Source organism: Simochromis diagramma, unplaced genomic scaffold (assembly GCF_900408965.1).
Source record: "Simochromis diagramma unplaced genomic scaffold, fSimDia1.1 OVJJ01000483.1, whole genome shotgun sequence".
Lineage (NCBI taxonomy): Eukaryota > Metazoa > Chordata > Actinopteri > Cichliformes > Cichlidae > Simochromis > Simochromis diagramma.
This window is the reverse complement of record NW_024386835.1, coordinates 3,992,968-4,006,657: the sequence shown is the minus strand read 5'-3', so window position 1 is coordinate 4,006,657 and position 13,690 is coordinate 3,992,968.

The window sequence follows — 13,690 nt, the reverse complement described above, 5'->3', positions numbered from 1 at the left end:
CTTATTAAAATCTTTATTCAAATATGAGGCTAAGCAGAACAAATAAGCAAGCAGACAATGCATGCGAAAAGACAGACCATCGCATTTTATTGTTCAGGGAATTTAAGCCTACAAGAAAACTTCTTCTGTCTTTGTTTTGATGTGGTAACCCGTCCTTGTAAAAACGTTCTCATCTCACATTGTTTGCGCTGTAGCAGAAGAACAGGTTTTACAGGGATGCATTTCTCCTGTATTCAGCTTTCCCTTTAAAATGATTCGTACAATCAGCTAGTCGAACTTGACAGACTCTAAAGCTAAGTGATTGAATCTTTCTCTCTTCATCTCTTTTGATTAATGTAAAAGCAGATTAAACCAATCCCATTAGACATCAACCCAGTCACCTTCTGACCATATGGTGTAAAGCTCCTCTGTCCCTACATCCACTTTGACACACTGATTTCTATTTCTGTCAACCCCACACATCTCTCTCCCACACGAGAATCTCCCAGTGAGTCTAACCCTGCAGACCATATGGAGCCACAGCAGGATTTTTGGTGCTGAGTCTGAACGAGGAGGGGCAGAGTGGTGACAGGTTTCTGGTTACCTTGCAGGTTAGGAAATCTTGACCTGCTTCTTTCTAAAAGTTTGGCTCTAAGTGTAAACATGTGTTTCTGTCTCTCTACAAGCTCCGCTATGCCGTAGATTCGATCGGATCACTTTATTTTTATTTGCCTGTTATTATACATAATAGGTTTCCCTGTAGTTTAGTGAAAACATATTAATTCCTTTAAGACTTTCAGGTTCTTTATTTGTGTGCAGAAGCTGTTGCAAACCTTTGCCAGAGCAATATAAATTAGTGTCATCTGCCAATGATTTTAATAATTTAGGCATGTTGCTTACAGTCATGTGAAAAAGATAAATCACCTCATGATTCAGTAGCCTGTGGAACCACCTCCATCAGCAGTAACTTGAAGTAATGGTTGTGTATGTCACTTTGTCAGTCTCTCACATCGTGGAGGGATTTGGGCCTGGCTTCTTAAAATGTTTCTTCTTGTTTCTTAAGGTCTCACCACAGTATTTCAATCAGGTTGAGGTCTGGACTGTGATGGGAAATTGAAATATGTTGATCGTTTTCTTTTTCAGCCAATCTGTTGTAGATTTTCTGCCGTGCTTGGCGGCATTGTCCCTGTTTCATTGCCCAGTTTAAGCCAAGATTTACCTGTCAGACAGACGACCTCACATATAACTCTAGAACACCTTGGCATACAGAGAGTACAAGGTTGACTCAATGAATGCAAGGTTTCTGAGCTCCTGTGGCTATAAAACAAGCCCAAATCATCACCCCTCCACCACCGTGCTTGACAGTTGGTATGACATGTTTGTGCCGATATGTGTTTGAATTTCAGCAAACACGACGCCGTGTGTTAAGGCCTTCACACACTGGACGTGTAAAAAGATTCGTGTGAATATTTCACGCCTTTTTTCTGAGCTAGATTTTTCCCATTTTTTGCAGATGTGAATAAGTAAATGTATTCGTAGCTCAAAATGTGCACCAGTATTGACTATATAATTATATAGAAATATTTAAATAATGGTATTTTACCTCAGACACACAGCTAAATGCTGCTCTGGGTCAGTTGGTTCTCTGAATTTATTTCTCTGCCTCCTCAGATGCAGTCCTGAACCAAGAAAAGCTTAACTGCCCAACTGAAATCATGCACTATCTACGACAGCAGTCATCCCGCTTCAACTCCTGGATCAAACCTAGAAATTCTCCCTGCTGATTCCTTCTTGTGAAAACTGGATAAACCTAGAATCTCCTTTTCCTCCTTTTCTTGTTTAGAAACATCGGGATCATATATACGTGTTACACAACCAGAAAATGTGGTTGTTTGCAGTGTGTAAAGGCCTTCGTGGTCCAACATCTCTGCTCTACAGTCCAGAGGACACTCAAGTCTTGTGGTTTGTTCAGATGCCGCTTTGTAAAGCTAAGCCGTGCTGCCACGTTCTTTTGAGAGAGAAGAGCCTTTCTCCTGGCAACCCTTTCAAAGGAGCTGTACTTGTTTAGTCTTTTGCTAATTGTACTGTCATCAACTTTAACATTGCTGGCTGAGGGCTCTGATATGTAGCTTGTGGGTTTTCTGCAGATTATTATACAGCCATAGACTGAATTTGTTGCGACACTCACAGGTGGAAATGCTCCAGACAAGCAAACTGCAAACAACAAAATATCTGCTTTCACAAAAATGCTCACATTTGCTGATGATCAGGTGCTGAAATGCATTTGATTAGTAGCTCCTGGCTGCTACTTATACCCTCTTAAAACCTGTGGAAGCAGTACAAATACATAAAAAGTGAAGCCTTGCCTCCAGTTGTTTCTTGCCATGTAGCCAGTTTTCAGAAATTCAGTTCATTTGTCTCAGATTTCTGTCTTGCTCCCAATAAAATAAAAGTTTTAGTTTGTGTGAAAAATGACATTTAATCAAACACAATGTTGCAGTTAGACTGGACATAGAACGCTAACTTTCAGTCGACGCAAGAATACATTTAGGGCTTAATCTGCAACTTGTATCTGCACCAGAATTTGGTTCTGCTGGCTGGAGTTTCAGCAGCAGTTGTTAGGCCCTGGCACCTCCTTCTTTTAAAATAAATGGTGTTTCTAAAGACACTCGGGGTAGCATAGGGACAAGAGGATATGCCAAAGCTGGATTCATTGATAGATATTAAGAAACATAAATAAGAAAAACATGGTTTTAATAAAGAATGAGGTCATTAGTAATTCTAGTGATTTATTAAGTAGAATATCAGGTTTACCCAAAGAATTGGCCAAGAATTTGTTTTTTATTTTCTAGTACAGTCGTCTGTGACTGCAGACTTCTCTAGCCAGTGTTTAAGGATGAGACAGAGACTGATGTTTCTTGGTAAATTAAAAGGATGCCCTTAGGAGTCTGTCGAGCCTCTTTTTGATTTACTTTGTTCACATATTTGCATGTTACAAAACTTCGTTACGAAGCTCGTTTTATGTAATTTTGAGCTCTGTGATGATCCGCCAGCGGCAGCCTATTAACGCTGCCTGAACTGAACTGTCTACGGGAATGGTGATTCTCTGGTGAACTCCATAGCTCATTCTCTTATTCCTCAGTAGGCTCACTTCAGCTCTCCAGTTACACAAACCTTTCTTTTTTTGCACGATGTTGGAATGGACAATACTGTCACACACACACAGACACAGCCCCAGGTCACGGAGTGCAGACACACACCAGAGCTATGAGTGTCGTCTGGCTTCGGTCCACTGGAACAGCTGAGGTACGAACCAGGCGAGGGAAGCAGCAGGCGAATGCCACATTAGTCCCTGCTGTTGCACCAGTACACAAACTCACACACAAACACAACACATGCCTCCACATGCACAAAAGCAGACTGACTACAGCTCACTGTTCCTTACTCATGTGCACACAATGACACACTCACAGCTGAGCTCGCACTAGTCACACACACAAACACATGCACAGCTGAGCACATGTCTATACAGGCTGAACAGATGCAGATCGTTGCGAGAGGTGGGGTAGCACTTCAAGAACATTTGCCCACCCAACCCACCAATCTACATTCCACACAGACTGCATGATACACCGTGTGCACACTTTGTTCCCCCCCATTTTTTAAAATTTATTTTAAAAAGCATCCTATTGCAACCTTTAAATTAATCTTTCTGGTTGAAACTGTATCTATTCCTCAATGTATTTGCTGCCTGTACATACAGCCCCCATATTTAGTTTGCCAGCTTGCTAGACTTGTTTACATGACCCCGGCTGGATCACAGTTGGGACTGGAATAGAGGATGACTCATCCCCCTGTCTGCAGAGGTGAATCTGACTGTGTGTCTTTTTCTCTATATGTGTATGTAAGTTAGTGTGTGCTTTCTTATAGCCTTAAGTAACCGGTCTGCACAGCAACACTCTAGGAAGACGCTCCAAGGGCGCATCAAAGCAATCCTATCTCAAAATCTGTCTGCCCACCTACTCAAATGCTTCGCGGTGGGGGAAATTTTCCACAGTCTGGTCTTGCTCAACATATTTATTATTAACCAGGCGCTCGAGAGTGTTTTTCTTCTGACATTTTTGTTTTCATCCACCCAATAACGTGTCAGGCATGTGTATTTGTGTTGTGTCTTTCGACAACAGGTAGTTTGCATGAAAAAACATAATATAAGATAAACTTGAGGTTGTATAAAATTGTTTACTCAAATTGGATCTTAAAACTATATAAAATGATTAAGAAACACTGAAATTCAGTATCAGATAACGTAAATAAACAGATAATAAACAGGGAAGCTTTAGTCCCTGACTTTCAGGACAGAAACCACCATAAAGGATATTTATCTTGTGTGATCGGGAATGTATGCTGATGTGGTTGACTCATTCAGGCTTTATGATAACTACACCTACAAAATTACTTCTAAAAGCCATAAAAGGCTCCTTGACCAAGTGGTGGCAAGCTCCTATCCTTAAAAGTCTTCCTAAATGATATCACCCATCTATTCTCTTTTATTTTCTTTATCTTCTTTCCCTCCCCATCAAACATGCATGCACTCCCTTGTATGCTCCGATAAGCCTGGTGACCCAAGTCTGTCCCCTTTAAACATGTCACGGCAGCACAGCAAATCATTGTACGTTGTGCTCGATGTTTAGCTGTCGCTAAGAGAACGCGACCTGCAGGTTATCTGTAGTAAAACATCAGACTCGTGTTTTCTGGTAAGGCACCTGCAGCCTGGAAACTCTTGTCCCATCTATTCTGTTGCTGGGTAAATGGTATATTTATGGTGGGTTTCGGGTTTCCTTTAAAAGACAGGATAACCTTTAGCAGGGAATTTTTGGAGTTTGGAAGACAGTCATGTTCTGGTGTGAACCTTTAGTAAACATCAGCACTGACAATCAGTTTACACCACCTTCACTGGCCTATAGTTTTGGAAGCGGTTTGGCATTTGTAAAATAAATAATAAAGTAATTTCGGGTGCTGCTTGTATATATTTAACACATTCATGTGTGTTGTGACTGTCTTTGCATCAGTAGATGCACAGAGTAAACACTGACTCATCACTTTCTGTCACATGGTTTATCTTGTTTGTACTTCTACAGAGTCCGCTTTCCAAGTATGGGAATCTGTGTATTCCAGTGTTGTTGTGTTGGAACAAAGAATTCTGAGAAATTTCAATTTTGTATTTCTACTGGACAACAAGATAATCGATTTAGTGTCCTTTAGTCAGGCCAGCTGTTCTCTGAACGCTTTCATAACCACCCGTAATTCTTTATCTGTGGCTACTTGAGAAGTCAGCTCAATGCTGATTACACTGAATCTAGTTTGAAGAGGGCATACTGCATTACTTTGTAACAAGGGACAAAAGCTCCACTGAAATCACCCCTGAAGGTATTACACAGTACATTATATGCTGGCGTTTGCGGGACAGGGTGGCACCAGTGTTGTACAAAGATATTTGTGCATATGTTTGTAAGTTTGCGTCTTCAGGGGAAGCCCCACTGGCCTCATTCTTCTCTATGTCCTCTTTCTGATCTCTCTCTCTGTTGTTAGCAGCTGCTGAGTGGATTGTTGTCCTAAGAGTTTTTTCCATGGCAGAGTGTGAGGAGCTGCTGTTACTGTCTGCTTCTGACAGGAAACATCCTGACCTACTGACGAGAGGAGAGCAGCGTCTCCCACAGGAGCCAAAACAGTGAAGAGCACACTTTGAATTAGCCTCTTCTTTCTGTATTATCCTACCCCTTTGTCTTATACACACCAATACACACACACTGGAAGAGGCTAAAGCAACGACTGAACACAATCCATCAGCTGAGCATTAATAATTCAAGTGCTCTGCAAAGTGTTAATGTTTATGTTTCACTGGCGGCTGAGCGCAGACTTAGTGCTACATTAAGGCCTAAGGCATTGTGTTAAGAGGCAAACTGGCTTCTGAAAGCCTTGCAGGGTAAAAAAAATCCTAATAAAGGGAGAGACAGAAAAAGAAATGAACAGAACAGAAAAGACGTGGCAGTATCATTTGGTTTGTAAGTCCTTTAGTTTTAGTTCTAGCCATTTAGTGTAGCTATAGAGCTAGAGATCAGTAGAGCACCTCTAAAACCGCCTAACAGCAGATTGTGTTCTTTGATGAATCTATTTTTTTAACTAAAAAAAGACAGTTCCTTGTTTACTGGTTCCTGGTTTTATGTGTCCTTTGACTTTTTTTCCTCCTTAGTTTTCTTTTTTTGGTTTGGAGCAAGTAATTAAATGGAGTGTCTGCTGGTTTCCTGGAAAATACACAGAGCCAAGAAACAGTCTGGCACATAACCCACAACATTTTGCTTAGACAGGGCCAGGCTTGCTCTTTCCACTGTTCCCAGTCTTCAGACTAAGTGAAGCTAACTAGCAGTTGACTGTATCTTCTTCACTTTTAATGGGCAGATATGACAGTGGCATGCATCTCCTCGACTCATCTTCACCACAGAACAAAAAAGCATGCATACAACAGTGTGCGAGGCCTGCTGCAGTTAACAGTGGTAGTGCACTGGTCGTGTTCCCTGACAGTCCTGGGTTCAAGAGTTCAGGGCTTAATGTTACTAATCCTGTCAGTTGGTGAAAGATACACTGGAAACGTGAGGCAGGGAGGGAGATATTATGTATATACAGTATGGATATACTAAAAGTCCAAAATGGTCTATTTATGTCATCTATCCGTAAAGATGGCATGGGTTCACATCATCTAGATAAGCAGGTGTGGTTGTTTCTGTTAGTGCTGCATGCCCATGATGGTTTACTGTATATGCATGTCAGGGGTAGGCCAAATAGTAAGCAAGAGGCGTGACAGGACATAATATTGGCAATGAGGAATATACAGTATGTTTTAGGAGTGGACTCCAGGAATGGAAAGCTGTACTAGCAGGGTGTGTGGGTCACACAACCATACAAGGACATAGTAGAGGCAATGGTCATACCAGCCCTGCACAAGCACATACATCAGTGTGGGTGTGTGCATGTGTGGTGTGGGGGGTGGTGGTGCCAGCTGGGCAGCTTAAAAATAGTGCCGAGTGGAGGATTGCAACTGCATGGGACTCTAAGAACACATGACCGCAAGTCCAGTAAATCACAGCAGATTTCTCTCAGCTTTGTGATGTCTGCTGAGACAAAGAGGATGATCATTAAACCAAGTTATGTCCTAGGATTCATCTCAGCTCTCTTTCTTCAATCATAAGACACCAGCAGAAGTGTGATGCAGGCAGGTTAAGGTGATGCTGTAAGTCAGGTAGGGCTGTATTAACAGAGCAAGTACGCCAAGAATATGGAATATTCTGAAGCAAATCTAGTCGATCAGACGTGTTAGGGCAGTGGGGCAGTAGGCTGAGTGTAGGAGGTGAAACGTGATGAGGATCAGACTGGCAGGATTAAAGAGCACTGGCTGGGCTGACCTCTGCTAATACGCAGAACACAGTGGAGGGAGGAAGAAGCACCGCTAGGCTGCAGGAACAGCTGTTCATTAAAAAGAAGCACAGCGCTCTTCTCCATAACAAATCAACACTCATGCACAGATGTTAATACATTTGATTATGTACAAAACATGCAGCAAATGTAATCTATATAAAATGTCGGGCTGATTTAAACTGGACCATATTCCCATGGACAAAGTGGCTCTTTCACCTCATGTAATCTCAGTTTGGATTAAGATGGATTATTGGATTACGAGCCCCCCCCTGCAGGGAGGCAGGGACACAGACTGAGAGAAAAAAAGATGGACAGCTGAAACTTACACTTGCAGAATGAAGCTGATACCAGTAACCACATATCTTAGCTTAGCTTAGCTTAGCTTAGCATAAAGACAGGAAGCTGGGGAAATAGCTAACCTGGCTCTTAAAGGGTAACAAATTCCAATAAGTGACTGAACTAAAATTCATACAGTGACTTGTTTAAATAATTTAGTATAGAACCTAAAATGGCATGTTTCTGTAACACAAAGTTATTAAGCTAAGCTAAGCAGGCTCATATGTAGCAGACAGACAGGACAATGCTAACCTGCCAGAAGATGAGTTTTAATCAGAACATCATATAAGCTGTTAGTATACAGTCAAGGAAACACAGAACTTTGGTGTAGTAAAATAATAAAGTTTTGGTCCACATTACATTTAAAGGTTCTAATATTTTTTTTCTAAATTTTCCAACACAAATGAGATTCTCCTGTTTTCCAGTTTAAAGCGTTTTTTCTTCAGTTGTGTCTCTGCCAAATGTTCAAAAAATTATAAAAAGTTAATGGTGAACTGGACTTTACGCTGAAGCAGAGCATAAAGTGATTTACGAGCCAGCCTTAAATACCATGAAAGATTTTTTTATTTTCATGGGATTCATATCTGAGCACTGAGACAGCTGCTCAAAGAGATTCCTGAACCGATTCCTGAAACTTACTGTGAATAACAAATATGCTTGGAATCACTGTCTTTTTCAAAAGTCCTGTGATTACCAATATTAAATTTCCAGAGGACAGAGGACATCACATTCATTTTCAAAATTACCTATAATATACACAAAAATGAGTCACATAATCAAGTTCCCACAATGGCAAGGGACGCCACCCACCTCCACCAATGCCTGATGGGATGGACTTGTAGCTGATCTGCTAGGGCCAAACATTTAATCACTAAAACTGACTTCGAGAACTCTGTTACTGAATCTCTGTAACGTCACCATGAGTTTTTATCTTACTGACATCCATGTCGCTTAGATTTTGATCATGTATTGAAACAACTTGCCAGGTTGGCATAAATTCTTTTATAGCTGGATCCTAAGGTATTGCACCTTTATATGGCTTCTGAAAGCTTAATTATGTTTTATTACAGCTGTAACTGATCTTAAATGGACGACTGAACAAAGGAGAAACGGGCCAAGTTTGATATATAAACATGCCATGTACTTGGCTCAGTGAGAGAACACTGATTTAAAGCATGGAAACTTGAACTGAACTGAATATGTAAACATAAACATACACTGTGAGCTTCATGTTGATATCTCAGGAACAAGCAGAACTGCGGTTAGTGTACCATGCTGTTTGGATATTCTGCATATGCATCTCCATCCGTGACAAAATAACAACCGCCTGGGGTCAAAGCAGCCCTTTGAGTCATCTTAAGGTGCTGAGTGTGTCCTAGCGTCGTATCAGACAGATTTAACTACCAGCAATAACTGAGTGAGTGTGAGAGTGTATCTTCTTTCCAAGACTGGGTCAGTGGACAGGAGTGAATCATTGGGAAAAAAAGCAGCATGGAATTGTTGTGTCTGGTTGGAAGTGGGCCTTATGCCAGTGAACCAATAAATGCAGAAACTCTCTGTGCAGAATAACTGGAGCATCCTGCAGCCACATGCCACTGGGTCAGCAGAATCAGACCTGCATATCTGTGTGTGTGCCCAAAAGTGAGAAAGAAACAAGAGATGGCCAAAGCTGTAAAATGAAAAGGAAAAGGGGGCGTGTGAGGCTGGTTGTTAGTAGGGTGGAACTGAAATTAGGGCATTCTTTACAGCTGAGCAGGGCAAAAGAGGAGCTGGCAGCAGAAGTAGGCTAAATAATCATGTCCTATCATCAAACAGTCTCTTGTTTATTGGTCGGGGGGGGGGGGGGGGGGGGCAGAGGGGGACAGGAATGTTCATGTGACTAAAACGTGAGAGCAACTGGTCACACATGAAACCCACAAGTTGTTGTCCTTCTATCCATGAAAGAGAAAAGAAAGAAAGAAGGAAGTCTTGTTCATCTGCTTATTTCTTTTACCAGCTTAAAAATATCCCTCCTCAGCTCCACAGAGGGCCAGTTTGAAAAAGGCCAGACTATGTGACCCTGAGGGCTCTCGTGCCTCTGCAGGGACCTCTGTGATATAGTCTCTGTTCGCTTATGAAAGGGGGATTCCAGTGACGGTCACATGCTTCCTGCGGCGCTATAGAAGAGGCCAACTACTGCATGGAAAATAAGCCGTACATGGTTTTCCTTTGTGTCTGGATGCATGTGCATACAGCATTTCTATAGCGCTGTGCAGGTCAATGTCAGTCTACGCTTAACGCATTCCTTTTTTGTCTTTAGTTCCACAGGTATGTACCATAAGTGTGTGTTAGAGGGAGAGAGAGAGAGAAGTGAGTTTAATGTTTGGTCTTTGTCATGAGGGCTTTTATGTTTTATTCTTTCATCTGCTCCCTTTAGCGTTTGCCACAGCGGATCATCTGCCTCCATCTCACCGTATGCTCCTCTGTCATGTCAACCCTCTGCACGTCCTCCTTTACTACATACATGAATCTCTTCTAAGGTCTTCTTCTTTTCCCTCCTGCCTGGCAGCTCCATCTTTAGCATCATTAGTTCAGTGCATCCACTGTCCCTCCTCTGCACATGTCCAAACCATCTCAGCTTTGCCTCTCTAACGCACTAAGTCACTCCCAGTGAAACCCTTAACATCTTCAGATCTGCCACCTCCAGCTCAGCTTCCTTTCTCTTTGTCAGTGCACCATCTCCAAACTGTACAGCAGAGCCGCTCTCACTACTACCTTGTAAACCTTCACTTTCACTCTTGCTGCTATATACTAAACAATATATATATTAGCTGTATAATACCAGTAGGCCAGCTCTAATAGTAATTTGGTATGGCTTCGCGGGCCAAATGTAATTAGGCTGTGGGCCAAATTTGGCCCGCGGGCCAGAGTTTGACACCTATGCTTTAGATGGTTGACCCCAGATATTTAATTTCATCTGCTTTCACTACCTCTTATCCTTGCAGCTTCAGTCTTATACCTTTCTTCCTCTCATCCACACACGTATTCTGACCTGCCTCTGCTGACTTTCATTCCTCTTTTCTCCAGAGCATACCTCCACCTCCCCAGGCTCTCTTCCACCTGCTGCCTACTCTCACTGCAGATCATAATGTTATCTGCAAATATCATAGTCCACGGAGACTCCTGCTTGACCTCATCTGCCAGCTTGTCCATCACCACCACTGCAAACAAGGGGCTCAGAACCAGTCCCTGATGTAATCCCACCTCCACTTTGAACCCATCTGTCACTCCTTCTGCACACCTCAACACCGTGTCCTCAAATATCACATACTTCTCTGTGACTCCTGACACCTTCACGCAGTACCACAGTTTATCTCTTGGCATCCTGCCATTGGCTTTTTCTAGATCCAGAAAGACACAGTGCGACTTCTTCTGATGTTCTCTATACATCTCCATCAACACTCTGAAAGCAAAAAGCACATCTGGAGTGTCCTTTCAAAGCATGAAGCTCACTGATTGTCACTCTCACTGATAGTTTCTTACCCTAGCTTCATCAACACGTTCCCATATCTTCAAAGTATGCCACATCAGCTTTATCAGCATATCACCTTTGTTCTTTCTTTCTGTTCCGTTATTTGAGGTTATGGATGTTATTTGACTGGAGGCAAAACTCAAAAACACACGAGACGCGCCATTACTCCAATGAGTGTCCTTTGACTACGACGACCTGGATGACTGAGAACCTTCACAGACAGTGTCCTTTATTATTTTTCATCCCCCCCCCACAACAACCCAGCAGAAACGTTCCTACCTCTTAACATTTACCTGATACTACACCCCCCTACTAAATAGAATGTGATGCTGGGATATAACCAAGAAAACAGATTAGACCCGCACGCTTTAATATGATGTTTCTTCGGGCTACGAAGTGAGCATCCAACCTCCTTTTAACGGTCTCATAATTGCTCGCCTCTTCGGGAGTCAGGTGCAGGGATACCTGCCTCCTCGCCCATAGTGTAGATAAGGGCGTTCACTTGATTTTCGTCCGCTTGCGTCTCCAAGTCAGACGCGATGCGAAATCTGTCAAAACGCTTTATCCATTTGGTCCAGTCGTCGGACCTAAAAGTGAATCTCTCCGACGGGGTGACTTGAAACTGACTCATGACGTCACGTCTCTTTTCGCGCAGCTCCTCTATGGCTGACCTTTAACCTGGCACCGACGCCGAAACCTTTCGCTTATGCCCAACTAACGTTTCCAGTTGTCTTCTGACACCATGTTCCGTTAGTTGAGGTTATGGATGTTATTTGACTGGAGGCATGACTCACAGACACACGAGACGCGCCATTACTCCAATGAGTGTCCTTTATTATTTTTCATCCCCCCACAACAACCCAGCAGAAACGTTCCTACCTCTTAACATTTACCTGATACTACACTTTCTACTTTCTTCATCTCCCTAACTATCCCACTGTTCTTTGCCACCTTCTTTTTTGAATATATATCAGCTTACATCTGTTCCAATCACCACTCTCTTCCCCTGGGGACACTCTCTACCACTTCAACCATCTCTTCTTCCTTCCCTCTAGTTGGCTTCAAACATGCCTCCCCCATTCCTCTTCCTTTGTCTTCGGCCAATACTAGAACAGAATGAGGACCTTGTTCATTCTTAACATAGGCCCCACTGACCCAATATGGAAGTCTCATTCTTGATGATTGGTATGTTTGATTTGGCAGATTTTACACCGGATGCCCTTTCTGATGTAAACCCACCGATTTGTGTCTCCTCTTGGTTAAGTGAGTGTGTAAACCCTCTACACAAACGTGCTCCATGAGAATATTGTGAAAGAACTTGTACTACTTTATGAGCTGAATTAATGAATTATTTTCACTTCCGTTAGCACACTTGCACACCAACTCACGAATTAACTCACGCTTACACTATCATCTACAGACCATGACATATTCCAGAAATGTATGTTGTGAGACTGCACGTGTCTTTGCACACGCTGTATCACTCCACCACAAGCCACATGACTGGACTGCCTCATAGCTAGTGACTATGACTTATCGTTGTGATATTTACAACCTACTATGTTTGAGAACATGAGAAAGAGAGGGATACCGTGAGAAAGGAGGCTAGAGAAAGGGAAATTTTAGTAATGCACTGTCTTTAAAAGCTACTGTATATCTGTTTCTAACAAAACTAGAACAGAGAAACCAGATCTCCTGAGGAGAGAGCATTTCATTATTGGCTTTCTGAAAAACCAGACCATAAGCATGGAAATAACTGAATTTCTAGTTGAAGATTCTACAGATTATTGTTTTTTGGCTAAGTGAAATCAGACTGCATGCAAACAGATGCAGCTAAATCAGAGTAAAATGGGAAAACATTAATTTATGGGTTCTTGTTGTTTCACATAACAATTACAGAGACATGAGAGTCAAAGAGAAAAGAGCCGAAGTTGGCGGGAGACAAAGATCATAAGAGGGCATTATAAGGGGTGTGTGTCTGATTGTGTGTGTTTGAGTGCATCAGTGGGGTGAGCAGGTTCATCGGGTCCCATGTTGGGCAGGAGGGTTGGAAGTGTTCGGGTGCTAGAATCCTATATCAGAGCCAGTGCTGACCATGGGTCTATATCAAGAGTCGGCTAGAGTTTCAGCCCTGCGCGGAGGATTATTCTGAGAAAGACGGGTTCTAGCCAGCCTGAAATAACTGATCCAAACTTGCTTTGACTTATGCACTCTAATGAAGAACAGAGAGGGGTGCAGGAAATACGAAAGGAGATGCACCTCCTGCCCCTGTCAGGAAGTTAAAAGAGGTGCTGTGAAACAGGAGAGAGTGTCTAGGGAGCATTCTGGGAAAGAGTGGAGAAAAGGAAAATGTCAACATGCCAAACTGTGCAGCCCTGTGCACCGGCCACGCAT